A 26,186-nucleotide genomic window follows, 5' to 3' on the forward strand; every position below is an offset into this window, starting at 1 on the left:
CTCACGAATGGTTCATTCCGCTGGTATATAGTTTAAAGATTCTGGAGGATCAATTAACGAGCTACACATTGGCATAATTTTAGGTAATTGATCTTCCCTTTTTAAAAATTCCGCTAACTTCACGTATTTAAAACAACGGTTATAACTCGGTAACTGTTAGCAGGGTTGCCATGTCTCCCCATATCAGCGGGAGACTCCCGCAATTTTTTAAATTACACGCAGACATCTTTCTCCCGCAAAACTACAGCAATTGGAAATCTCCCGCAAAATCTACCGTAATTTTTTAATTTCTCCCGCAATTTTAAAAAAAAGTATTTTAACGTTTTTAATATATAAATAATAATTTTGAGAGACAATAAATGATTATTTTTATATTTTAAAAAAAAATTTTAAATATTTATTCGAAAAACATGTCTAGTTTGTAAATTTCTTTCTATCCTGTTTTATTTTTATCCAATAATAAATCAACATCATTTCATTCATATAAGTCAGTACAGGGGAGTATATCAACATCGATTGCAATACAAAAATATTCTCCAAAAATAATAAATAATACAGATGCAACTACAGTTGCGGAAATCGTATACACCTATCATATAGTTCAACATTCACAGAGCTATATAAAAACAATGTGAGTCGAATCTTTTTCCCATGATATAAAACGACTGAAATATAAGTGCAAACCTTACTTGTGATAGAACAAAAATGAGCTAGGCTATCACAAGTGTTTTAGTACCTGAATCCTAGAGGTCAATTCTAGATGATTTGAAAGATGGGCATCCATATGAAATTCTGACAAATGCATTTAATAAGGGAATTGTTAAAACATTTTTCTTGATCTTTCGCTATTTCAAAAAGAATAAGAACATTTCATTAAAGTAAATATAGCTGATTCAGGGTTGTCAATGAATTGCATGTCAGCTTTCCGCGCTGATAATGCCTCTGTAAATTTTGGCAAAATCCAAAGTGTATTTATGGAATTGAGGCAGCACAATAATTAATTAATACCAAATGGCTGTATATGCCATAAACTACATAATTCTTGCAAGAAGGCAATGAATGTACTATCTGTAGATGTCGAAATAATTGTGATGAAATGTTTTAACGAATTTTGTTCATCAACTAAAAGAGTTAATGAATTAAAAGAGTTGGTGGAGTAGTCTGACTTGGAATGGTGTGAGTTGTTGCGATATGTACCTATCAGATGGTTTTCATTAATACCTGCCATCGATAGAATTAAAATTTTACAAACCATTAAAAAAATACTTTTTAAATAAAGATTTTAAAAGCTATCCTAAAATTTTGAAAAATTTTTTCAAGTATGAAATGGCAGAAGCATATTTGGGATTATTTCATATGTAGTAAATCTACTTCATGCAGTTAATAATCAGTTGGTACAGCTCTGTTCATCTCTACAGTTAAAAATTTATAATAAATTTTATGGCGCTATTGCTAAAAATATTAAATGTTCAAATAATACTCTAATTAATACATTTTTAAATGAAGCAGATATTTTTATTAAGACAATTTTAGAATATTTAAAATCAAAATTTGATTTTAATAACTCTATTTACAAATGTATAAATATTATGACCTTGAAACAGAAACCGTCAATTGATGGTTTTTGTAATTTAATAAATATATTAAAAATACCGAAAGACATTGATGTCTTGTTTGAGGAGATTGTAATTCTCTCTATTTTTTATGATTCGACAGAATACTTAAAGTTAGATTGTCTAAAAGCAGAGGAGAAACGGGTAGAATTTTTTCGTAATAACAATAAATCCCCATGCTTGTAACTTACCTCATTCTAATGCCTCATTTATTTTTAGCCTGATGAGGATTGCCTGGAAAACGGATTGCTTCAGGGTTGCAAGGTCAAAATTTTCAAATAGCGGGAGAAATTTGGTATTTTGCAGGAGAAATATGAAAATTGCTGTAGAAATATGAAAATTGCGGTAGAAATAAAAAATGTGATAAAAAAGGCCCGCAAAATCCCGGCAGGGCCGGGATTTTGAATTAACTTAATTATCCGCCTATTATTTTTTATAATTTTTGAAAATAAAATAACATCTTGATTTATTAAAATATATTAATTTATAAAAAATAATGTAAACAAGATAAAATTTTATAAAAAAACAAACGATTTTAATTTTACAATGTAAAAATATATTTTATGCGAATGTCCGGCAAAACATCCGCAATTGGAATTCTACCTTGTGTGTGTGTATAACATTATAGGGATAGGCGCTTAATTATCACGTATCACGTTTAAATATATAATAAGGTAATATTGTACTAATTTCAATGATAATTATTTTATTTATTATTGTTCAATCACATTATTATAATCATTGCAGGAGAGTGTATCGACATCCATTGCAAAACAAAAATATTCTCCAAAAATAATAAATAATACAGATGCAACTACGGTTTCAGCAATTGTAATCTTTTATCTTATAGTACAACATTCACAGAGCTACTTATCATTACAATGTAGATAGAATCATTCCCCATAATATTTAACGACTCCAAGATAAATGAAAACTTTATCTGTAGAACAAAAATGAGCAAGGATATCATCAATGTTTTAGAACCTGAATTCAGGAGGTCAATTCTTGACGATTTGAAAGATGGGCATACATATGCAATATTCTAACAGATGCATCTAATAAGGGAAATATTTAAATATTTCTTTTGATCCTTCGCTCAACAAAATTAAGGACTTTTCAAGAAATCCCCCCCCCCCCCAAATAGTGAAAAATACAAAGACATTAGCTAACCATATAATGGTAAATATAGCAGATTCGGGATTATCAATAAATTACATATCAACTTTCTGATCTGATAATGCCTCAGTGAATTTGGGAAAAACCAGAGTGTATTTACAGAATTGAGTCAGCACAATGTTGGTTGCGATATGTTCCTAATACCCGCCATCTATAGAATTTTAAAATTTTATAAATCTTTAAATATTTCTTAAATAAAGATTATAAAAGCTGTCCTAACATTTTAAAATTTTTTTTCAGTAATGAATGGCAGAGGTATATTTAGGAATGATTTCACATGTAGGAAATCTACTACATACTTTTAATGTGCAGTTGCAATCAGAAGAAAGCAAAGATTCACAAAATTATGCTGCAGATGTGTTAATCTTTACAGTTAAAAATTGACAATAAATTTTATGGCGCCATTGCTAAAACTATGAAAATGTTCAAATATTTTTGAAATAACGATAGACATTGATGTCTTGTTTGAGGATATTGTAATGCTCTCTATTTTTGATTTACAATGTAAAAAATATATTTATTTTATGCGAATGTATAAATAAAAAAATATGAAAAATTAAATATAATGTTAATTATATATTATTTGAGATTTAAATAATGGAACTAAATGTTTACCGTCGTTATTGAGATATTTATAAATTCCTGGCATGACATATTATAAATTTGTTTAACCATTAGCTCGGTCTCTAATGTTGTTAAAGCAATCCTTTTTCCAGGCAGTCTTCATCACGCTAAAAATGCGCTCGGATGAGGCAATAAATGAGGTAAAGAAGACATACTCGCAATTTTTATCCAAGCATGGGGATTTATTGTTATTACGAAAAAATTCTACCAGTTTCTCCTCTACTTTTAGACAATCTAACTTTAAGTATTCTGGCGAATCATAAAAAATAGAGAGAATTACAATCTCCTCAAACAAGACATCAATGTCTTTCGGTATTTTAATATATTTATTAAATTATAAAAACCATCAATTGAAGGTTTCTGTTTCAAGGTCATAATATTTATATATTTGTAAATAGAGTTATTAAAATCAAATTTTGATTTTAAATATTCTAAAATTGTCTTAATAAAAATATCTGCTTCATTTAAAAATGTATTAATTAGAGTATTATTTGAACATTTAATATTTTTAGCAATAGCGCCATAAAATTTATTATCAATTTTTAACTGTAGAGATGAACAGAGCTGTAGGATAATTTTGTGAACCTTTATTAATAAAGAATATTTTGATTGCAACAGAATATTAACTACATGAATTAGATTTCCTACATGTGAAACTAATCCCAAATATGCTTCTGCCATTTCATACTCGAAAAAATTTTTCAAAATTTTCGGACAGCTTTTAAATATTTAAGAACTATTTTTTTTAAGGGTTTGTAAAATTTTAAAACTCCATCGATGGCAGGTATTATGACAACCACCTGATAGGTATATATCGCAACAACTCACACCATTCCAAGTCAGACCACTCCATCAACTCTTTTAATTCATTAACTCTTTTAGTTAATGGATTAAATTCGTTAAAACATCTCATCATAATTATTTCGACATCCACATGCTGCCTTAATTCGAAATACACTTTGGTTTTTGCCAAAATTTACAGAGGCATTATCAGCGCATAAAGCTGACATGCAATTCATTGATAACCCTGAATCAGCTATATTTATATTATGTGGTTAGCTTAGCTACATCTTTGGATTTTTTACTATCCGAGGAAAACAAAAATTAACAGTTTTATTGAAATGTTCTTATTCTTGTTAAAATAGCTTACCCTTATTAGATGTATCTGTCAGAATTGCATATGGTTGTCCATCTTTCAAATCGTCTAGAATTGATCTCTAGGATTCAGGTACTAAAACACTTGTGATAACCTTGCTCATTTTTGTTCTACCACAACAAGTAAGGTTTGCACTTATATTGGAGTCGTTAAATATCATGGGAAAAAGATTCGACCCACATTATGATTATATAGCTCTGTGAATGTTGAACTACATGATAGATGTATACAACTGTAGTTGCATCTCTATTATTTATTCTTTTGGAGAATATTTTTGTATTGCAATCGATGTTGATATACTCCCCTGTATGATGAATGAAGTGATGTTGATTTATTATTGGATAAAAATAAAACAAGATAGAAAGAAATTTACAAACTAGACATGTTTTTCGAATAAATATTTAAAATCTATTTTAAAAATATAATATAATCAATTACTGTTTCTCAAAATTATTTATATATTAAAAACGTTAAAAACTTTTTAACAAAATTGCGGGAGAAATTAAAAAATTGCGGTAGTTTGCGTAAGAGAGATGTCTGCGTTTAAACTAAAAAATTGCGGGAGTCTCCCGCTGATGGGGGGAGACATGGCAACCCTGACTTTAACAACTTAGAGGCCGAGATAATGGTTAAACAAATTTATAATATATCATGCCTGAAATTTTATAAATATCTCAATAACGATGGTAAACGTTTAGTTCCATTATTTAAATCTCAAATAAAATATAATTAACATTCTATTTAATTTTCCATATTTTTTTATTTATTCATTCGCATAAAATAAATATATTTTTTACATTGTATATCAAAAATAGAGAGCATTACAATATCCTCAAACAAGACATCAATGTCTATCGTTATTTCAAAAATATTTGAACATTTTCATAGTTTTAGCAATGGCGCCATAAAATTTATTGTCAATTTTTAACTGTAAAGATTAACACATCTGCAGCATAATTTTGTGAATCTTTGTCAAGATTCTTTTGATTGCCACTGCACATTAACAGTATGTAGTAGATTTCCTACATGTGAAATCATTCCTAAATATACTTCTGCCATTCATTATTGAAAAAAATTTTCAAAATGTTAGGACAGCTTTTATGATCTTTATTTAAGAAATATTTAAAGGTTTATAAAATTTTAAAATTCTATAGATGGCGGGTATTAGGAACATATCGCAACCAACATTGTGCTGACTCAATTCTGTAAATACACTCTGGGTTTTTCCAAATTCACTGAGGCATTATCAGATCAGAAAGTTGACATGTAATTTATTGATAATCCTGAATCTGCTATATTTATTATTATATGGTTAGCTATGTCTTTGGATTTTTCACTATTTGAGGGAAAAAAATTTAATAGTTTTCTTGAAACGTCCTTAATTTTGTTGAAATAGCGAAGGATCAAAAGAAATATTTAAATATTTCCCTTATTAGATGCATCTGTTAGAATATTGCATATGTATGCCCATCTTTCAAATCGTCAAGAATTGACCTCCTGAATTCAGGTTCTAAAACATTGATGATATCCTTGCTCATTTTTGTTCTTCAAATAGTTTTCATTTATCTTGGAGTCGTTAAATATTATGGGGAAAGATTCTACCTACATTGTAAGGATAAGTAGCTCTGTGAATGTTGTACTACAAGATAAATGATTACTATTGCTGCAACCATAGTTGCATTTGTATTATTTCTTATTTTTGGAGAATATTTATGTTTTGCAATGGATGTAGATACACTCTCCTGCACTGATTATTATAATGTGATGAATAATAAATAAAATAATTATCATTAAATGAGTACAATATTACCTTATTATGTATTTAAACGTGATACGTGATAATTAAGCACTTTCCTATAATGTCATACACACACAAGGTAGATTTCCAATTTCGGATGTTTTGCGGGACATTCGCCATAAAATATGTTTTTTACATTGTAAAATTAAAATCGTCTGTTTTTTTATAAAATTTTATCTTTATTTTAATAAATCAAGATGTTATTTCATTGTGAAAAATAGTTACCGAATTTGTATTTATTTAAACTAATTATAAAAAATAATAGGCGGCTAATTAAGTCAATTTAAAATCCCGGCCCGGCCGAGATTTTGCGGGCCTTTTTTAACAAATTTTTTATTTCTACCGTAATTTTCATATTTCTCCCGCAGTTTTCATATTTCTCCCGCAATTTTCATATTTCTCCCGCGAAATACCAAATTTCTCCCGCAATTTGAAAATTTTGACCTGGAAACCCTGGCATGAGATAGGGAAATGGGAAAGTGAAATACGGTTGTTGCAAGGAGAAGGGAGTTTTGTGTATGATCCCTGCCCGAGAGTATGGTTTAATTTGATTGGAAAGGTAGTATCAATGTTGTTTGATAGAGAAGCGGCGATATCGGTGATGGGATGTGAGATCCTAAATTATGGCCGAGGGGAGTTATAAGTAAAGAGGAGATTTGTGTGAGGCAGTTTGATGGATCGGAAATAACGGTCATGTAGGCCGAGTAAAAATTGGGGATTTGTATACGGGGGAGCTACAAGTGCTGAATTTGTAGATAATGGATCCGAGAGTAAAACAGTGTTGGGATGGGATTGGATCAAGAGAGTTGGTCCGGCGTACGATTTTTGGGGAGTATTTGCGAGAGGGTATATTTGTACCCATGGATAGCGAAGGTAGAAATGTAATCATGAAAACAGTGTGGGATGAATGGGAGGAAATGGAGCTGAGAGGTATGGTCAAGTGAATGGAATGAAGGGATAACATTGAGATGAATGAAGGCGAGTCGCTAAATTGGGGAGAAAGTGAGTGAATTACAGTGAAAGATTGTGTAGATGCGATGAGAGAAAGTCAAATGTTGGGAAAAATGGAAAAGGGGAGTAGTGACCACAAGTTCGAGGTGTGGGAAATGGAGAATTACAGTGCGATGAGGTGCAAGAACAAGAAAAAGAAGGGAGGAGGACAGGATTAGAATGTTTGCAGAAAGAAATCGAGAGTTTGGCAAAGGAATATAATGAAATTTTTAGTGAGGGGTTGGGTTGTTTGAGAGATTATGAAGTTGAAATACGGATGAAGTATGGATGTGTGCCAAAATATTGTGCTGTTCGTAGAGTACCTTTTAAGGGGAGGCAGGAGGTGAGAGTTAGATCGCTGGATAAACGAAGGCATAGTGGGCCCGGCTGAGTACAGCGAGTGGGAGACGCCTTTGGTGCGGTTTTGTGCAAATTTCTGGGTAACGTTGAATCCATGGGTGGTTGAGGTAAAATATTCGATATACCTAAGATCGAAGAAATATTAGAAAGGAGGCAGGTATTTTTCTAAGGTAGATTTTTCGAATGCATATTTGCAGTTGCGGGTAAGAAAGGAGATGCAGAAATTGTTGACGATAACCACGCCAAAAGAGTTGTTCGCCTTTCGTAGGTTGCCGTTTGGGGAGCATTTCCGCGCTCATATTTCAGGCTAACGATGGCGGCAGTGTTTCATGGATTATAAGTAGTATTTTATTATATGGATGATGTGTTGGTAACGTGGGTCACGCCGGAGCAACACAATCAAAGGTAGTATTTCAGAGAATCCGAGAGAAGAGATTGCGAGAGAGTAGATAGAAAAGTATACTGGGAGTAATGGAGGTTATGTATTTAGTCAGGCGCGTAAGCAGGAATTTGGTCTGAGGAAGGGGGGGGGATAATAAAATTTTTTAAAAAATATTATTGTTTTTTTAAAATATCAAGCATAAATTTATTAAGACTAATAACTATTTCTAATACACAATTTTAAATTAATGTGAATTATAAAAAAATTATATGTATAAACCGGCATATAAAAAACTATAAAATAAATGTGAATTAAAAAATATTAAACGGATATAACTGGCAGTATATGAAAAACTATAAATTAAATGTGAATTAAAATATAAAGTGAATATAACCACTATAAGAATCACTTAAATGACCCAAAATAAAAATTTGAATTTTTTGAGCCTTTAAAATTTATATATAAAGTATAAAAATCTAAATGTTAGAAATATAAATTAATACACAAAAAGTTTCTTAGGAATATTGTATTTTGTATGTTATATATTTACAATGTAAAATCCAATCTTCGTTGGGATTGTGCTAATTTTTTAATTATCTCATCCTTGCTTGTCGTCAAATGCCTATGAATATTCAAAAGATCCAAACCTTTCAATTTACTTTCAGAAGTTGTACTTCTTGGTATGTTTTTCAGGGACCTGCAGGCCCGGCCCCCAGGCCAGACCATATTTTAATTTTTTAAAATATACCCGGGCTGGGCCCAATTTTTTTTAAAAAACACCCGGGCCGAGTCTAAATTTTTTTAAAAAAATATCCGGGTCGGGCTGTATATTTTAAAACAGCCTATATTTAAAATCGTTATTATTAGCTATAAAAATCAAAAATATATATAATTTAATTTTTAAAAATCCGGGCCGGGCATGAAAATTTTATTTTAAAAACAGCAGGGCCGGGCCTGAATTTTATTTTAAAAAAATCTGGGCCGTGCCATAAAAATGGTACCTCTACAGGGCTCTCTTATTCTTCTTAAAAAAGAGAATGTTCTCTCATTAGTTTACTAATGAGAAGAGTTGCTAAGATATATAAACCCTTTTAATACATAAAGAATATAATCTAAAATGTTTTTGAAATAATGAAGAGCATCCATAGCATTTTTTGGGACTATATCATCCATAGTTAATCTTATAAACATAGTTATTCAACTAATAAGGCAACATAAGATACTTTAACATCTTCATGATAAAAATCTAACAAATATTTTTTTCTATCACAATCTGAAAAAGGTTGGGAAAGCTTTTATGGAAGTAATATTATCAGATTGGTAAGTGTTGCATGATGAATTACAAACCATTCATTTATTTGGGTTATAAATATATAGATATACCCTTCTACTGATCCTATATTAATGTTTTAACGATGAGCTTGCTTTGCTTTAAGTCGAGGGAGACAAATAATAAACACGTATAGCTCTGCTTTTGACTCAACAATAACATATAAAATATGAAATTTTTCAGCAACATTAGCCTTAATATCCCTGAGTTCTAATAAAATGCTCTCAACTATTCTCATCTTCTTAATCAAGTCAATGTCATGTTTTTGAAAAGTAATATATAAAATAGTTGTATAATTAAATAATACATTCTAATGGGAAAAAAAATTTGGAATAAGCATTGAATCCAATAATTTTATTGCTTCTGAGGAAATATTTCTTTCAGACCATTTTGATATTCCAGTAATAGCAAATAATCTCTAACTCCATAAAAGCTGTTACTGCTTGATGGCGGAGAGTCTATCTCGATAAGGTTGTAATTTTTTTCTCCCTGTTGGACAAGAAGTTTCAGAAATAATTATCATTTGACTATAAATTTGGAAATAGTATAAATATTATGCCACTAAAAATTTGAAAGTAAAGTAAATATTACGCCGGAAAACTTGAAATCGAAATTAATTGATAAAATAACTTAGTAGATGAATGTGATAATAAATGTAATTAAATATATATTTAATATAAGATAGGAATAAATATTAACAAATATAAATTAATATAAACAATAATATTTATGAGAAATATATCCGGCATTTGCATTTTTTTGGCTTTGGGGAAGATTTGCCCCCTGTACCCTCACCCCTCCGCTGCGTACACGTCTGTATTTAGGTCATCGGATAAATGGAGTGAAAGTGCGGCCGCAGGATAAAAATATGATTGGAATTGAGAATATAATGAAGCAGCGGGATGGTAAATTAATGTTATCGGTTTGTTGAGAATTTTGCCGAAGTGGCAGCGCCGTTGTTCAAGTTATTGAAAACGGAGGTAAGATTCGAGTAGGGAGATGAGCAAGATGCGGCGTTTGAATGTCTGAAGAACAAAATTTGGGAGGAGCCAATTTTGGTATGAACAACGAGTTGAAGGCAATGGCGTCGCTAAAGAAGCGCAGGGGCTCGAGCCCCTTAAAAAATTTGAATAGCCCCCTGAAGCAAAAAATTTTTTTTAATGGAATCTTAACCCCTTGTACTAAAAATAAATTTTTTTGATTGCCCCCTTAAAGATTTCTTTTATAATTCTATTAAGTAAAATATAGATTTGATTTTATTATTTAAAAATTATAAGACTATCTATTTATTTATTAAATGAATTCTATTTTAAATATTAGATTAAATTAATACATATAAATTATATTTTCACTATGTCAGCTAGCAATCAAATTTTGTGTTAAAAATAGAATATCAATATCACTCACTAAATATTAATTTAGCATTAACAGTTGAAGCTTAATTGACTATTATTATTTAAATTATTTTATAACCCTAATTAAATAAATATAATCATTTATTAATTGAAAACTAAAAAATATTTAATATTGTAATTAGCAGAGTTCAAAATGACTAATCAATTGTATATTTATTTTTAAATTTTATTATCATACCTATTCCTAAAAATACTTTCAAGTCCAAATAAGTATAATAAAAAGTAAGTAAGTTGACATATTGTTTATCCTCTATTATATACAGTTGTTTATAAAATATTAGATAAAATGCCACTTTTATAGACGTATTTGACAGTTATAATATATTACAGCTAATATTATAATGAATTTTAATAAATGTTTTTGATAATAAATATAGTAACAATTTGCTTTCAAGTATTTAACGCCATCTATTTAGTTATAAATAATTTTAAAAATTAAACATTTTATTATTCATCCTACAATAAATGTAATAAATTTGATATCTTTTCTTTTTTATGTTAGGAAAGCTTTTTTTTCCTTTTTCAAAAAACAGTTTTGAGTTAAATTTTTAATACAAAAGTATATTTTTGATATTTTTACAAAGTACCATTATTTTAATATATAATATACCAACTAGAGGTGATGCTATAATATATAAAATCTTAATTGCATCATCATATCATTCTGGTCCTTATTTTATAGTTCCAAAGTGTTTCATTTCTAATATGGCCTCCTTGCCGTGTAAATAACTCAAGGCTTCAATATATTTGCACAATTATTTCTTCCAAAGATTTTTAGTGTTTTGTTTTTATTTTATCAATTTATCCAACATAATAAATTTTGATACTAGTTTACATCGTGAATGTCATTGTTATTACTGCAAATTAACCAGCATCTATTATTTGTGTTGCTATGTAATTTAAGATTATTACTACAACGGCTGAAAGCATATGATTGCATATTTTAGATAAACAATAATGGTCAACTGTGTAGTCGTTTACATATATACATCATTTAAAATGGACAATAATTTTCTCGATTACTTATCTAGCTACCATCATGTCATCTAAAAGGAAGCTCTAACCATTTAGTAGTTTTATGATTTAGATTGGTCGTTTATACTCTCTTCTTCAAGAATTGTTGATTTGGTTTAGGGCTATAAATTTTTCCTTATTAGTCCATTCTATAAATGTGTAAAGGTAACAGAGATTTATATTAGTTTGATAACCTTTTGTCAATGTAAGTTGCTAAGAATTATATTATTGCATTATGTGGTTTTTAAAAACTATTATCAATTGAGACATATGTATGAATTAATTAATATTTTTTATCCCTTGTAATTCTTTAGACCAAATTTTTATATATCAGCAATTGAAAATATTTTATACTGTATAGATTTTGTATTAAAAAGTTTTAATTTTAGAAATGTCTTGTATTGTTTTAATTATTTATATGCCAGATTATTTTGTATGCATAATATAATAAATGAGAAAATTAAAATTCAGAATAATTGTTGAGAGTTAACAAATTTAAAAAAAGTATACTATGTTAATATAAAACCCGGCCGAAGGTGGAACACAAGTGGGCCGAAGGCCTGCAAATTAAAAGCATGGGGGCGAAGCCCCCCATAAATTTTTTTTTAGTTGAGCCCCTGAGATTGTAAAGGCTAGCGACGCCCCTGGTTGGAGGTGGTTCTGGCAGTGGATTCATCATTTGTTTGGTCTGCGATTGAGTTATATACGGATCACAAGCCGTTGATACATTTGTTTAAAAAAAATAAAAAAGATTTGAAGATATCTCAGAGGTTACAGAGGTGGTTGTTGGTGGTAATGAATGAGTTTTGATTTGACGTTGAAATATCGAAGGGGTCGAGAGAATTATTTTCCTACATTATTTCAAGATGTGGAGCAGGTGAAGATGCCGAGGACAAAGGTGTGATGGTGAGGAAGAGATAGAGGATAGTTATGGTAAGGACGAATTTAAAAAGTGGCCCGTTGAGCTGGGAAAAAATTCGCGCGGCGACTATGAAAGATAGAGATTTGAGTGGTGCAAAGGAATGCATAATGTGACAGGCCATGGCGAGATGGGGATAAAAGATACAAGAGTGTGGAAAAAGAATTAACAGTATTTGATAATTGTGTAGTGTAGGGGAATAGAGCGGTGGTACCCAATAGGCTGAGAGAAGCTGCGATGGTAATGTTGCATGATGGGCATCAGGGAGTGGAACGGATGAAACAATGAGGCCTCGAATATGTGTGGTGGCCGGAAATGAATGAAGAAATTGAGAGACTGGTTAAGCAATATGTAGTGTGTATTACCTAGGCCAGTATGCTAGCGAGGGATAAAAAAGTAGATGGCCAAAAGCGCCAGGGCTCTGGGAGAGAATACAAGTAGCCTTCTTTAAGTTTGATAGGAAAGAGTATTTCCTGATAGTAGATGCATATTCTAAGTGGGTCGAGTGAGATTGTAGGTATATTGACAATGAAATTGTGGTCAGAAAATTGATAAATTTATGTACGAAGTTCGGAGTGGCCAAGGTAATCGTGTCCGATGGAGGTCCAGCCATTAGTAGAGAAGGGTTCGGGAATCTTGTTTGGAGAGTGGAGCGAAGCATGTGCTGGCGCCACCTTATCATCCGAGCTCGAATGGGCAGGCTAAGAGAATGGTGGGAGTTGTGAAAAGTTGGTAGAGGAAGGCCAAATTTGGAGAAGGTGAGATATGAATATAGGTGGCATATTATAATAGAACGCGATTGGATTGAATGCATTGCGGCCAGGAAATGAGAAGGAAGGGGAAAAGATTAAACAGGTAATGGGGGGAAGCTTGAGGTAGGTCACACTGTGTGGGTCAGGTTGTATAAAAGTAAAAAAATGGGAATCGGGAATGGTGGTCGAAAAAATGGGTGGAATGCTGTGCCGTATAAGGTTTTCGGATGGGAGAATAGGGGTCAGACTTATTGACCAACTGAGAAGGGGAATTGAACCAAGGCGGTTACGGTCCGAAAGTGGAGGACGGAGATGAAAGGGGAGTGGATGACCCGGAGTTTTGTTATTTTTATAATTTTTCTTTAATGTCATTGAAAAATCAACTGGTTCCTCTTCTCCAGAGAATGGTATATATATATATATTATTGTTGTTATCTTTTAATAATTATAAATTTTTATATGCATATATTCCTTCTTAAAGTAAATTTCGCATTCTCCAATATATAATGTCTCAACCAGTGAGCTATATAAATAAGAAAAATATGATGTCTAAAAATGTATCTTATCCTGATTATCGAAGTCTTTATGCAATTATATATTTTCGCAAATTAATTTAATCTTATAGTCAAATATGTGTCTTATTTCATAAAATGTTATATCGTTTATATTTTATTGAAGGATTTATTTTTGTAGAAACGTAACGAAATCTAAGATCCGAGTAATGAAAAAAAAATGTATCGAAGTATTTTTTTTAATTTTTTGTAAATGTAGTGGGTGAAGGTGAGTAAAATTTAACGCCCAGGAAAACAGGAGGAAGTAGGAGTCGTTTTTGTAAGTTTGTGTAAAAGGGAAAAAGTAATAATGAGATATGTAAATTGATGTAAGTTAAGCTTAAATTGGTATATATATATGTTATATAAAGCATTAAGGAGTGTTTACCTTTTTTTTAAAAAAAAGTTGAATAGGGATAGAGGCTATAAGAGAATAAAATGGGATCATATTTAATTTTTTTTTTTAAAAAAAGGTAAAATATATATTTATGTTAAAGTTGCTTTATTTTAAAGAATTTTTTTTTGACAATTGAGGAATAAATGTGATTTATGATAGAGGAGTGTTTTGGATAGGGAACGGGAATAGTTGTTTTATAATTAAGTTTTGGTTTGGTAAATGTATTTAAGGAAAAAAAATTTTCTAAATTATTGTTGAGATTGGAAAGAGGATGTGAATAGTTGTTTTATAATTAAGTTTTGGTTTGCTAAAAAGTATTTAAGAAAATATGCTTTTTTTAAATTAATTTTTATATGGGTGCCCTTGATTATTTATTTTATTTTTTTTAAAGGAAAAAAAATTTGAGTATTTTTACATGGTTATATAATAATTAAGTTTCTTAATATATTGATAGTGCTTTTAAGATAAGATTCATTTTATTTTATTTATCCCGTTGACTTATAGAAGACGAAAGAAGGAAAAGGGTTATGAAAATATTGCGGAACAAAAGAAGATTAAGTGGTCTGCTGAAAACAACTACTATGGTGAAAAGTATGACCAAAAGTAATGCAGCAGTCAGCAGAAGGGGCAGCAATTTAGTAGTTTGTAAACGGGGAAATATCATAATTGTGCTTTTTTTTTGTAAATTTATATGTATTTTTATCACACGCAATAATCTGGTTGTTAACCTAGGCGAATTTGTTTGGCTTGGGATTATAAGCTAATAATGAGTCACGTTATTTGTATTTTGTAAGAATTATTTATTATTTATCTATTTTGTTATTATAAAAGATTTTTATTAGCATTTTTTTTTAAAAATTAATAAAAATTATTCGGAAATTGTGTAAAATGGATATTCTCAAAGGCACAACCCAATAATTTAAAGAGTATTTTTTTAGAAGCTTAACGAGATCCGAGACTCTGGTAATGAAAGAAAATAAAATTATATATATTCAAAAACTTATATCGAAATAAATATATTTGTTTTTTGGGCAGTGGGGGAAGGAGAGTATAATTTTATGGGTTTATAAGTCATATACTGGATGAAATAAGAGTTTTTTTTAAGTTTTTTAAAAATAATAATATATATAATGATTTGAGGTAAGTTTAATTTTTATATATAGAAAATATTAAAGAATTGTGTAAAAGCATATATTTTTTTAGTTCATTTAATAATCATTGTTTGTAATATGCCGATAAAATATGAATAAAAATTTAGAAAGACCCGTAAGAATGAATAAGAATAATAGAATCCGATTTTTATTGAGATAACTACGAGAAAAAAAAATAGAGAAAATTTTTTTTGTAAAAGAGAAAAAAATATGTGAGTGATAGTGCTTTACGATAGAGGGTGTTGAGATTGGAAAGGGAATGGGAATAGTTGTTTTATAATTTAGTTTTGTGAACTATAGTTTTTATATGAAAAGGATAAATTGTTATTGGTAAAAAGTATTGGAAAAAATTTATTACATTAATTTTTCTGTAGTGCCCTTGATTATTTAGAGTTTTTTTTTAAAAAATGTGGAATATTTTTACGATGTAATATAATAATTAAATTTCGGGTATGACTAAATACTGTCTTGCTAAACTGTCTTGCTAAAAAGCAATTAATCATAATCAATCATAATTTGATGATATAATATCTTTTAAAAATATTTTTTCAAAAACATTTTTTTTATTTTACATAAATCAATTTTTAATTAATTAAAAAATTGATATTAAATATCAAATAATTTAAAATTCTATTTTTACTTAATATTATTGGAAAAAAAATATATTTACTAGCTTATTACAACTTATATTTTATTTTTCAATTACAAAATTTAACAAATTTATATCCATAAGAGGGCGTTAAATACATAAATATGAAAATATATTCTAACCAGAATAAATATTGGATAGCGCTTTTTTGTATTTAGGTGTAAATACATGTAAAAAACCTAAAGAAAATTTAAAAAATAGAGGTTTCTTTGAGATTTAATTAATGAGTAGGTTTAGAAGCGAAAAATAGTAGAAAGTTTGTAAGGAACATATTGCTGGCGTTATTGATCAAAATCTCTTCATTTTTAGTTTATACGTGTATATTAAGGTGTTAAACATTATCCTAAAAAAAATTTTGAAAATATTATGATTTGACCGAATGCCGGGCTTAAAACCGACCAATTACTAAATATTCGATCGACCAAATTTGGTGTTAATATTATTTGGAAAATAATCATTTTTGGTTTATTTATCTATAAATACGTGCAAATCATTATCCCAAAAAATATTTTAAAAATATCGTGATTTGACAGAAAACCGATTTAAAACCGGCCCAATGACTAAATACTGACTTGCTGGCGTTATACATCGGAAATTTTTTATTTTTGGTTTATACATGAGCAATAACGTGTTAAGCATTATCCTAATTAATTTTTTGAAAATATTATGATTTGACCGAATGGCGAGCTCAAAACCGACCACTTACTAAATATTCGATCTACCAAATTTGGTAGTAATATTATTTGGAAAATGTTCATTTTTGGTTAATTTATCTATAATGACGTGAAAATCATTATCCAAAAAATATTTTAAAAATATCGTGATTTGACAGAAAACCGATTTAAAACCGGCCCAATGACTAAATACTGTCTTGCTGGCGTTATACATGGAAAATTCTTTATTTTTGGTTTATACGTGAACAATAACGTGTTAAGCATTATCCTAATTAATTTTTTGAAAATATTATGATTTGACCGAATGGCGAGCTCAAAACCGACCACTTACTAAATATTCGATCTACCAAATTTGGTAGTAATATTATTTGGAAAATGTTCATTTTTGGTTAATTTATCTATAATGACGTGAAAATCATTATCCCAAAAAATATTTTAAAAATATCGTGATTTGACCGATAACCGATTTGAAACCGAAATACTGTCTTGCTGGCGTTATACATAGAAAATCTTTTCATTTTTGGTTTATACGTGTATATTTAGGTGGTAAACATTATCCTAAAAAATATTTTGAAAATATTATGATTTGACCGAATGCCGAGCTTAAAACCGACCAATTACTAAATATTCGATCGACCAAATTTGGTGTTAATATTATTTGGAAAATAATCATTTTTGGTTTATTTATCTATAAATACGTGCAAATCATTATCCCATAAAATATTTTAAAAATATCGTGATTTGACACAAAACCGATTTGAAACCGGCCCAATGACTAAATACTGTCTTGCAGGCGTTATACATGGAAATTTCTTTATTTTTGGTTTATAAGTGAACAATAACGTGTTAAGCATTATCCTAATTGTTGTATATGCAAATTAGAATGTTAATTTTGGAAGTTATTATTCATAAATAAATTGTAGACGAAGATAATATTTTTTTGGGTAATTTTGTTATGTAAATGATCTTAAATTTAATATAATATTATTTTATAAATTTTCATATATTCAAATTAATTGTAAAACAATTATGATATATATATCGCGTTAAAAGTGAGATTGGACACATAAATGATTATTAATTTTTTAAAATATAATTTGGATTCCTGATCGAATAAAATATAGTCGTAAAGTTTTTTATTCTTGATTATATTATATATTGGGTTATCATAATTTATATATATTTATTTCTTTCTTATTTAGATTCCAATAATAATAATAATTCTAATCGCGAGTGTTAGTTAACATCGATAATAATATAATCAACTTCTATATACAATTTCAATTCGAGCTTGCAGCCAACAGCAACAAGTGGTGCCGAAACAAAAAGAAAAATTGAACCCTATACCTTAGATCTTCAATCTAACCATTACATAATATTTCATAGAACAAAAGCGTTAAGAAGATTTTTTCTAAATTATACCAGGATAATTAAGGTAAAAAATAAATAAAATAATAATAATAAAAATATATATATATAAATTTTTGATAATTTCGGTTTTCTTATTGATGTTATATAAATTTTGGATCTTAGTATTGGTTTTATTCTTATGTTTTTATTTATTTAATTGTTTAAGATTAGTTAAAATTATTTTAATCAAGTGGTTATTGAATACACTTTAATGTATATTACGCAAATAAATTTATTAAGTTTAATACTTGAAAATATAAGTATAATTATATTTTTGTTGCTAATTTTAAGTTTCACGTTAGGTTTAATTATAGGAAGAAATACGACTTACGTTAAGATAGAGATTAAAGAGTTAGGAAATATTAAGAATATATTAAGAGAGGAAGATAAGAAAAGAAATATAAACAACTTCATACGAACGGATAATTACAGACAGATAAGTTGCTATAGCTGTGGTCAGCCAGGCCATATGTCGCGTGATTGTGATTTAACAAAAGATTTGAAATGCGCGAGATGTGGCAGGAATGGCCATTTAGCTATAAGATGTAGATTAAACAATATAATTGTGAGATGTAATATTTGTGGCCAGGATGGACACACTCAAGAAAAATGTAACAAATGACTAAGAAAGAAATATTTTGATAATGAATTTAATAATTTTTTTAATGTTGATAATTTAGTAGAAAATAAGAATAAATATTTTAATTTTAATAATGAATTTGGTAATAATTGTTTTTCTAATTTTAGTTCAGGTAAAATTAAGCATTTTAATTTTAATGATAGATTAGATAATTATAATAATTTTGTTAATGTTAATAATTGTAGCAAAAATAAGTATTTTAATTTTAATAATGATAATTTGGATAATGTTGATAATGCTAGTGCAAGTAAGAATAATTACTGTAATAAAAACGATAAATTTTGGGATGTTAAAAAGTGTGTTAACGTTGATAATTATAATTCAAGCGATATTAATAGAAAAAAATAAAAATAAAAAGTAGAGATTTTGAAATATATAGAATTAAATAGGCAACTTGTGTAGACGTACTAAAAATGGAATTAGAGAATTTTTTAATGAAGAATAAATGCCCTAGAGTAAAGATAAACATGGATGAAGCAGAAATTTGTTTTTTATTAGATACAGGAGCAGAAATTAGTTTGATAAGTATAAAGGATTTTATGAGATTTTGGCCAGAGAAAGAATTTGTTACAAAAAAGATAAGAGCCAAACAATTGGATGGTAGCATGGTGAAAATTTTAGGGTATTATAGGGTAAGGTTACCAGGAGTTAATAAAAGTATAAATTTGTGGATAACTACGTTGAAGATTGAACCAATTTTAGGATGGTATGATATAAGAAAGTTAGGTCCAGTTTATAATTGGTGGAAATTTTTCGATACGATCCCTGTAAGTAATGATGAAAATAGTGAAATGATAGATTTCGAGAAAATTAAGTTACCTAGTATAGAAGATAAACAAGAATTAGTTCTCGATAAACTTAGAAATCGAACAACAGAATTTATTGATAATAGTGAAATAATAAGGGATTTCGATAGATTTAAGTTACCTATTATAGAGGATAAACAAGAATTAGTTCTCGATAAACTTAGAAATCGAACTCCAGAATTTTTGATTAAATATAGAGTCAAAGAGAATAAGATGTCAAGAGATATAAATTCTTTAGAGGTAACACCCGTCGAAATCAACAAACAGATAATTAAAAGACAGTAGAACAGGAAGAGATTATCGAAAATAAATATAGCCATGAAATAAGTATGATTTTGGATCAGTACTTGGAGGTTTTTAAAGAAGAAATAGGAACTTTTAAAGATTTTGAAGTAGATATACGATTAGAACAAAATTATCGATCTAAATATTGCTACGCAAGAAGATTGCCGTTTTCTTGGATAGAAGATATAAATAAAGAATTAAACAAATGGTTAAAAGAAGGAGTTATAAAACCAATAGTGCATAGTGTATGGGCAACATCGTTAGTTCCCATAAGAAAACCGGATAATAGTTTAAGACTGTGTATAGACTATAGAGTATCAGTTAACCCGTGGGTAATAAACGAAAGATATCCATTACCTAGAATAGAGCAATTACTGGCTAATTTAAGAGGAGCAACAAATTTTTCAAAGATAGATTTTTCGAATGCTTACTTGCAAATAAAGGTGAGTGAGAGAACAAGTAAGATATTAACGATCACAACGCATAGAGGATTATTTTCTTTTTGTCGTTTACCATTTGGTTTGAAAGTATCGGCTCCAATATTTAAAAGAACAATGGTGGAGTTATTTCAGGGAATAAAGGGAATAATGTATTATTTAGACGATGTTGTACAGAAGAAGAGCATAATGCTAAGTTAATTAAAGTGTTAAATATTATATTAGAAAATGGTTTAAAAGCTAATATGAAGAAGAGTGTTTTTGGAGCAAGAAAAATAAAATATTTAGGACATATTATAAATGGAAATGAAATTACTCCAATTGCAAAGAATATAGATAAGATAATGAGTATGAGAGCCCCAAATAATAAAACAGAAGTACAGGCGTTTTTAGGAGCAACGAATTATTATCATCGGTTTGTTCAAAATTTTGCAGAAATCGCCGTACCGTTGTATGATTTATTAAAGAAAAATAAAAGGTTTGAATGGGGAGAAGCACAGGAGAAAAGTTTCGAAAAATTAAAAATAAAGATGGTAGAGAAGCCGATTTAAAATTGTTTCAATGAGGAATTAGATATGATATTAGCGGTTGATGCATCTAATGAAGGTATAGAGGAGTTTTGTTACAGATGACCGATAATGTTGAGAAACCGATTTTATTTTTATCTAGACGGTTTAGTAGCACTGAGAAAAATTACTCCACGATCGAGAGAAGGCGCTAGCTGTGAAATTCGGGCTAGAGAAGTGCAGAGAATATCTGATTGGAAGAAGGTTTATTTTATATACAGATCATAAGCCGTTGGTAGATTTATTCAAAAAAGAAAATAAAGAACTTATGATGTCACCTAGACTACAGAGATGGTTAATTTTAGTGGGTAATTTCGATTTTGAGATAAGATTCAGAGCAGGTAAACAAAATTGTTTACCAGATATATTATCGAGATTGTTTAAAAAAGACAGTACAAACAAGGATACAGTAAGCAATAGTTTGGAATATATAGAAGAGGAGGAAAAATTAAATAATAATGTTATAAGAACCTTAAAAATAGATACAAGAGAAAGACCGATAACTTTTGAATTAGTAAAAGAGATATCCAGGTAAGATGAAGAATTATTAAGAATTGGAACTTGTTTAAAAGGAGATGCAGAATGGAAGAAGGAAGACCAAGCATTTAAGAATATTAGAAGCGAATTAAATATAGAAGACAATTGTTTATTGAGAGGATATAGATTAGTAATACCGAATAAGTTAAGAAAAGAAACCTTAGGTGTAATACATTCAGGTCATCAAGGCATAGAGAGAATGAAAAATAAAGCAAGAGAATACATGTGGTGGCCTAGAATGAATAAGGAAATAGAAGAATTAGCTAAGAGCTGTGAAACATGTAATATGTGTGCTAATGTACCGGTGTAACGTTTTAAAAATACTCCATTTTTTTATATACTCCTTTAAGCTTATTTGTGGAGTATTTTCAGATCATATTGTTTGTTTATAATGTATTTACATATCAGAGTATATTTAGATCAATGTAATTTTTATAATGATATTTTTTTGGAAAAAGTGCTCATGTCAATCAAGAAACATTATTCTGGAGCTGATGATGCTGAGGCGATTTTTTTGAATTTCCAGTCAAATTTTTTAGGTCGTAAAGGATATTTGCCCCGTTGGCGCCTTTTTTAAACTCCATTTTAAAAAATAAATACAGGTTCATATTCATATATTTTACATTATAAATTTTATTTTATTATAGAAAATAAAAGAAGCTACAAATTTATCATTGATTCAAGAAGCTAAAGATTTATTATTGATTCAAGAAGCTAAAGATTTAAAAATACAGGTTCATATTAATATATTTTACATTATAAATTTTATTTTATTTTAGAAAATAAAAGAAAAGATTTATCATTGATTCAAGAAGCTAATCATTGATTCAAGAAGCTAAAGATTTAAAAACAGGTTCATATTAATATATTTTACATTATAAATTTTATTTTAGAAAATAAAAGAAGCTAAAGATTTATTATTGATTCAAGAAGCTAAAGATTTATTATTGATTCAAGAAGCTAATCATTGAATCAAGAAGCTAAAGATTTAAAAACAGGTTCATATATTAATATATTTTACATTATAAATTTTATTTTATTTTAGAAAATAAAAGAAGGCTAAAGATTTATCATTGATTCAAGAAGCTAAAGATTTATTATTGATTCAAGAAGCTAAAGATTTATCATTGATTCAAGAAGCTAAAGATTTAAAAACAGGTTCATATTAATATATTTTACACTATAGTTTTATTATTTTAATTATGTCATTATATCTTAATACTAAATTTAATTCTATACATGAATTAAACGATGCCATATCTATATATGAAAAAGAATTTTTTTTTAACATAGTTATTAATAAATCAGACTTATTAAAGGAACCTTATAGCAAAGCATTTATAGCTCAATATAAATATAATCGAGTTTATTATATATGTAAATATGGACTGAAAAAAAAATAAGTCTAGAGGTATAAGATCCTCATCTAGTTTTCACAAGGAATGTATTTTTATGTTCACAGTCTTTCTTCAGTGTGATAGACTAAATGTGTATTCTTTAGATATTGTCACAATTGTAAAAGATCATAAAAACCATGATCTAGGTTAGACATATTTATATTTGATTTTTAACTAACATGATTTATATAATCAAGATAAAAAACTATATGAGATGCTCTCTAAACAAAGAAGGCTTTCTCCAATAAAAAAAACAAATTGTGGAGCAAGCTATCACTTTTAAAGCTAATAAGGTGAAAATACAAGAATATGTTCTTAATTCAGGTCAGATAATGACTCTGAGAGATATTCATAATATTTCAGCCAAATTAAACAAGCCATCTGATAATGTATTACTTGATGTAATAAATCAACTCAGGGAAGATAATGGAGCTGTGGTGGAAATCCTAGAAAATGATAGTGAATTGTTGGGCATTTACTTTCAAGATGCTAGCATGCTCCATTATCTTAAATATTATCCTGAGGTGATATTCATTGATGCTACCTACAAATTAAACTATCTAGGTATGCCACTGTTTATTCTACTTGTAATAGATAGTCATGGACAATCTCAAATTGTCGCTTTATGGCTTGTAAAGGCAGAATCATATTTTTGTGTTAAAAAAATGTGCATGATGCTTGGTACCAGATGAAAAAATCGTCTGCGGGAAAATGGCGCTGATGTTAAATTGTTTTATATATTTTCTTCAAGATACATTTAAAATATTTGCCTTTAAAATGCCATCTCCGAGAAATAATGGAATGCCATATCTTTATTTGAATGGAAAACAGGCCTATTTAATCTTTTATATTTTATAGATATCAATAAAAATCACATCATCATTGGAGGAGACCTTAACATGAAATTATGTAATGAAATCACTAATTCTCTTATTGGTTTTGCTACTTTAAATAATCAACTTTTTATAAACAAAGAAACAATAAATATCACACATACTTCAAACCCTCAAACAAATATACTCCTATAATCCTTAAAAAATATCTCTAATCTTAATTTACCAACCCCAGCAAATAATTTTCTACATAATTTGAATCAAATCAACAATAATGACTCATGGTTAAACATTTCAAACTCAATTATCAAAACAGCAAATACCCATCTTAATATTAATTATCAATATCTATACATAATGTACATAAATACTAATGTGTTATTTTAATTATTTCTGCAACTCAATTATCAAAACAGCAAATACCCATCTTAATATTAATAATTATCAATATCTATACATAATGTACATAAATACTAATGTGTTATTTTAATTATTTCTGCTAGCAATATAATTATACATGAATGGGTTTATTTAATCGTCAATATGTGTCATTAAATCATCACAACACAAATTCTCATTAAATATTTTCTTTGTTATTTTTTATTTTTCAATATTATTTTTTAGATGTTACAAGAAAAGGTATAGTTAAAAAAAAAATTATTTATATATTTATCAAGATGACACAATTAAATCAGGACAGAAAAAATGTTAATACTTTTAAAAATTTAATATTCCTTTTTTTTTAGATGAGGATGAAAATTTTCAAGAACCAGCTATTAAAAATCTAAAGCTTAATGCGGAAGAAAATCATATGAAGGGTAATATTTTCATATATTTAATATTAAATCCTTTTTGAAAATATCTAGTTATGAATATACTAAATTCGATAGTTGGAGAGGATTATAATTGTATAAACAAAAAAGGTATAATAAAAAAAATCTAATATACATATTTTTTTAGATGATGGAGTTAAGACACCAGAAAAAGCATAGAAGAAAATGCTAGAGCATAATGACATTCGACCTTTTGGTAACATTTTTAAGATTTGATAAAATCAATTTTTTAATTTAATAGGTGCCCCGCCGGAGAGGAAGGGCATAGCTCAAAATGCCGTTTATGGTACAGAGGTGGAGATAGTTGCAATGACAACTATGCTCCAGACAAATATTTTAATACATACTATTTATAAATGGGCATACTATATGCCCATTAAAAAATTAAGTAATATTAAAAAATTTAATGTAAATATTTATTTAATAAATCATAGCGAACATATTGATCGCATAATTAATTTTAATTAATATTTATATCGCATATAGCATATATTATTTATATTGCATATAGCATATATTATTTATATCGCATATATTATTAATTGATTTTTTTATATACAAATTAAATAAAGGATTTTAATAAATTATTCTGAAAATTGTTTCTAACTTTGAGCAGTAACGTGATAATAGATAGTGCAAGATTTATATGTTAATCTTTGATATTTTCGAATTAAACCTTAAATAAATATATAAATTTTTAACATTTAATATTAAAAATCTAATAATTTCTAAAGAGAATAAGGCAAAATTGCCTTAAATATCATAGGACATAGAAAAAATAATATTTATTATTCATACGTCAGTTATAAATGCCAATTCACTAAATTTATTATATTTAATATTTATATGTCAGTCATAAACGTCAATATCACTAAAAATGTAATATTTAATATATGCACGTCAGTCATAAACGTCAATATCACTAAATATAGGAGTATATAAAAAAATGGAGTATTTTTAATTGCCTTAAATATCATAGGTAATTTTTATTATTCATACGTCAGTTATAAATGCCAATTGACTAAATTTATTATATTTAATATTTATATGTCAGTCATAAACGTCAATATCACTAAAAATGTAATATTTAATATATGCACGTCAGTCATAAACGTCAATATCACTAAATATTGGAGTATATAAAAAAATGGAGTATTTTTAAAACATTACACCGGCAAGGGATAAGGAAGATAAATGACCAGAGACAAAGGTGCCATGTGATAGAATACACGTAGATTTTTTAGAATTCGAAAGGAAAAAGTACTTTATTATGGTAGATGCTGGTTCAAAATGGATAGATTGTCAACAGGTATTTGGCCTATCTTCAAAAGTAGCGTTGAATAAGTTAAAAGATTTTGTAAGTAAATATGGATTAATGAAGACATTAGTATCGGATGGTGGTCCAGCATTTAGAGGCAAGGCATTTGATAAGTTTTGTGATAGGTGGAAGATTGAACATGTATTATCTCCACCATATTATCCAAGAAGTAA

The 26,186-nt window shown here is 28.3% G+C and overlaps 1 long non-coding RNA gene across 3 annotated transcripts; it reads left to right on the top strand.

Annotated features, from left to right (window-relative positions):
• Nucleotides 1-22,095: 22,095 nt before the first annotated feature.
• On the top strand, nt 22,096-24,853 carry LOC135926539 (uncharacterized). 3 transcript variants are annotated; one of them, XR_010571908.1, is made up of 9 exons: nt 22,096-22,234; nt 22,280-22,366; nt 22,412-22,485; nt 22,526-22,630; nt 22,678-22,790; nt 24,487-24,569; nt 24,609-24,680; nt 24,729-24,785; nt 24,823-24,853. It is a non-coding gene; the product is annotated as an uncharacterized LOC135926539 (long non-coding RNA). The 3 variants fall into 3 exon arrangements; XR_010571907.1 differs by having other exon boundaries at nt 24,487-24,680; XR_010571909.1 differs by lacking the exon at nt 24,487-24,569.
• The last annotated feature ends 1,333 nt before the right edge of the window (nt 24,854-26,186 follow it).

The sequence above is a fragment of the Gordionus sp. m RMFG-2023 genome, chromosome 3 (genome assembly GCF_954871325.1).
Source record: "Gordionus sp. m RMFG-2023 chromosome 3, tfGorSpeb1-WG-v2, whole genome shotgun sequence".
NCBI lineage: Eukaryota > Metazoa > Nematomorpha > Gordioida > Chordodea > Parachordodidae > Gordionus > Gordionus sp. m RMFG-2023.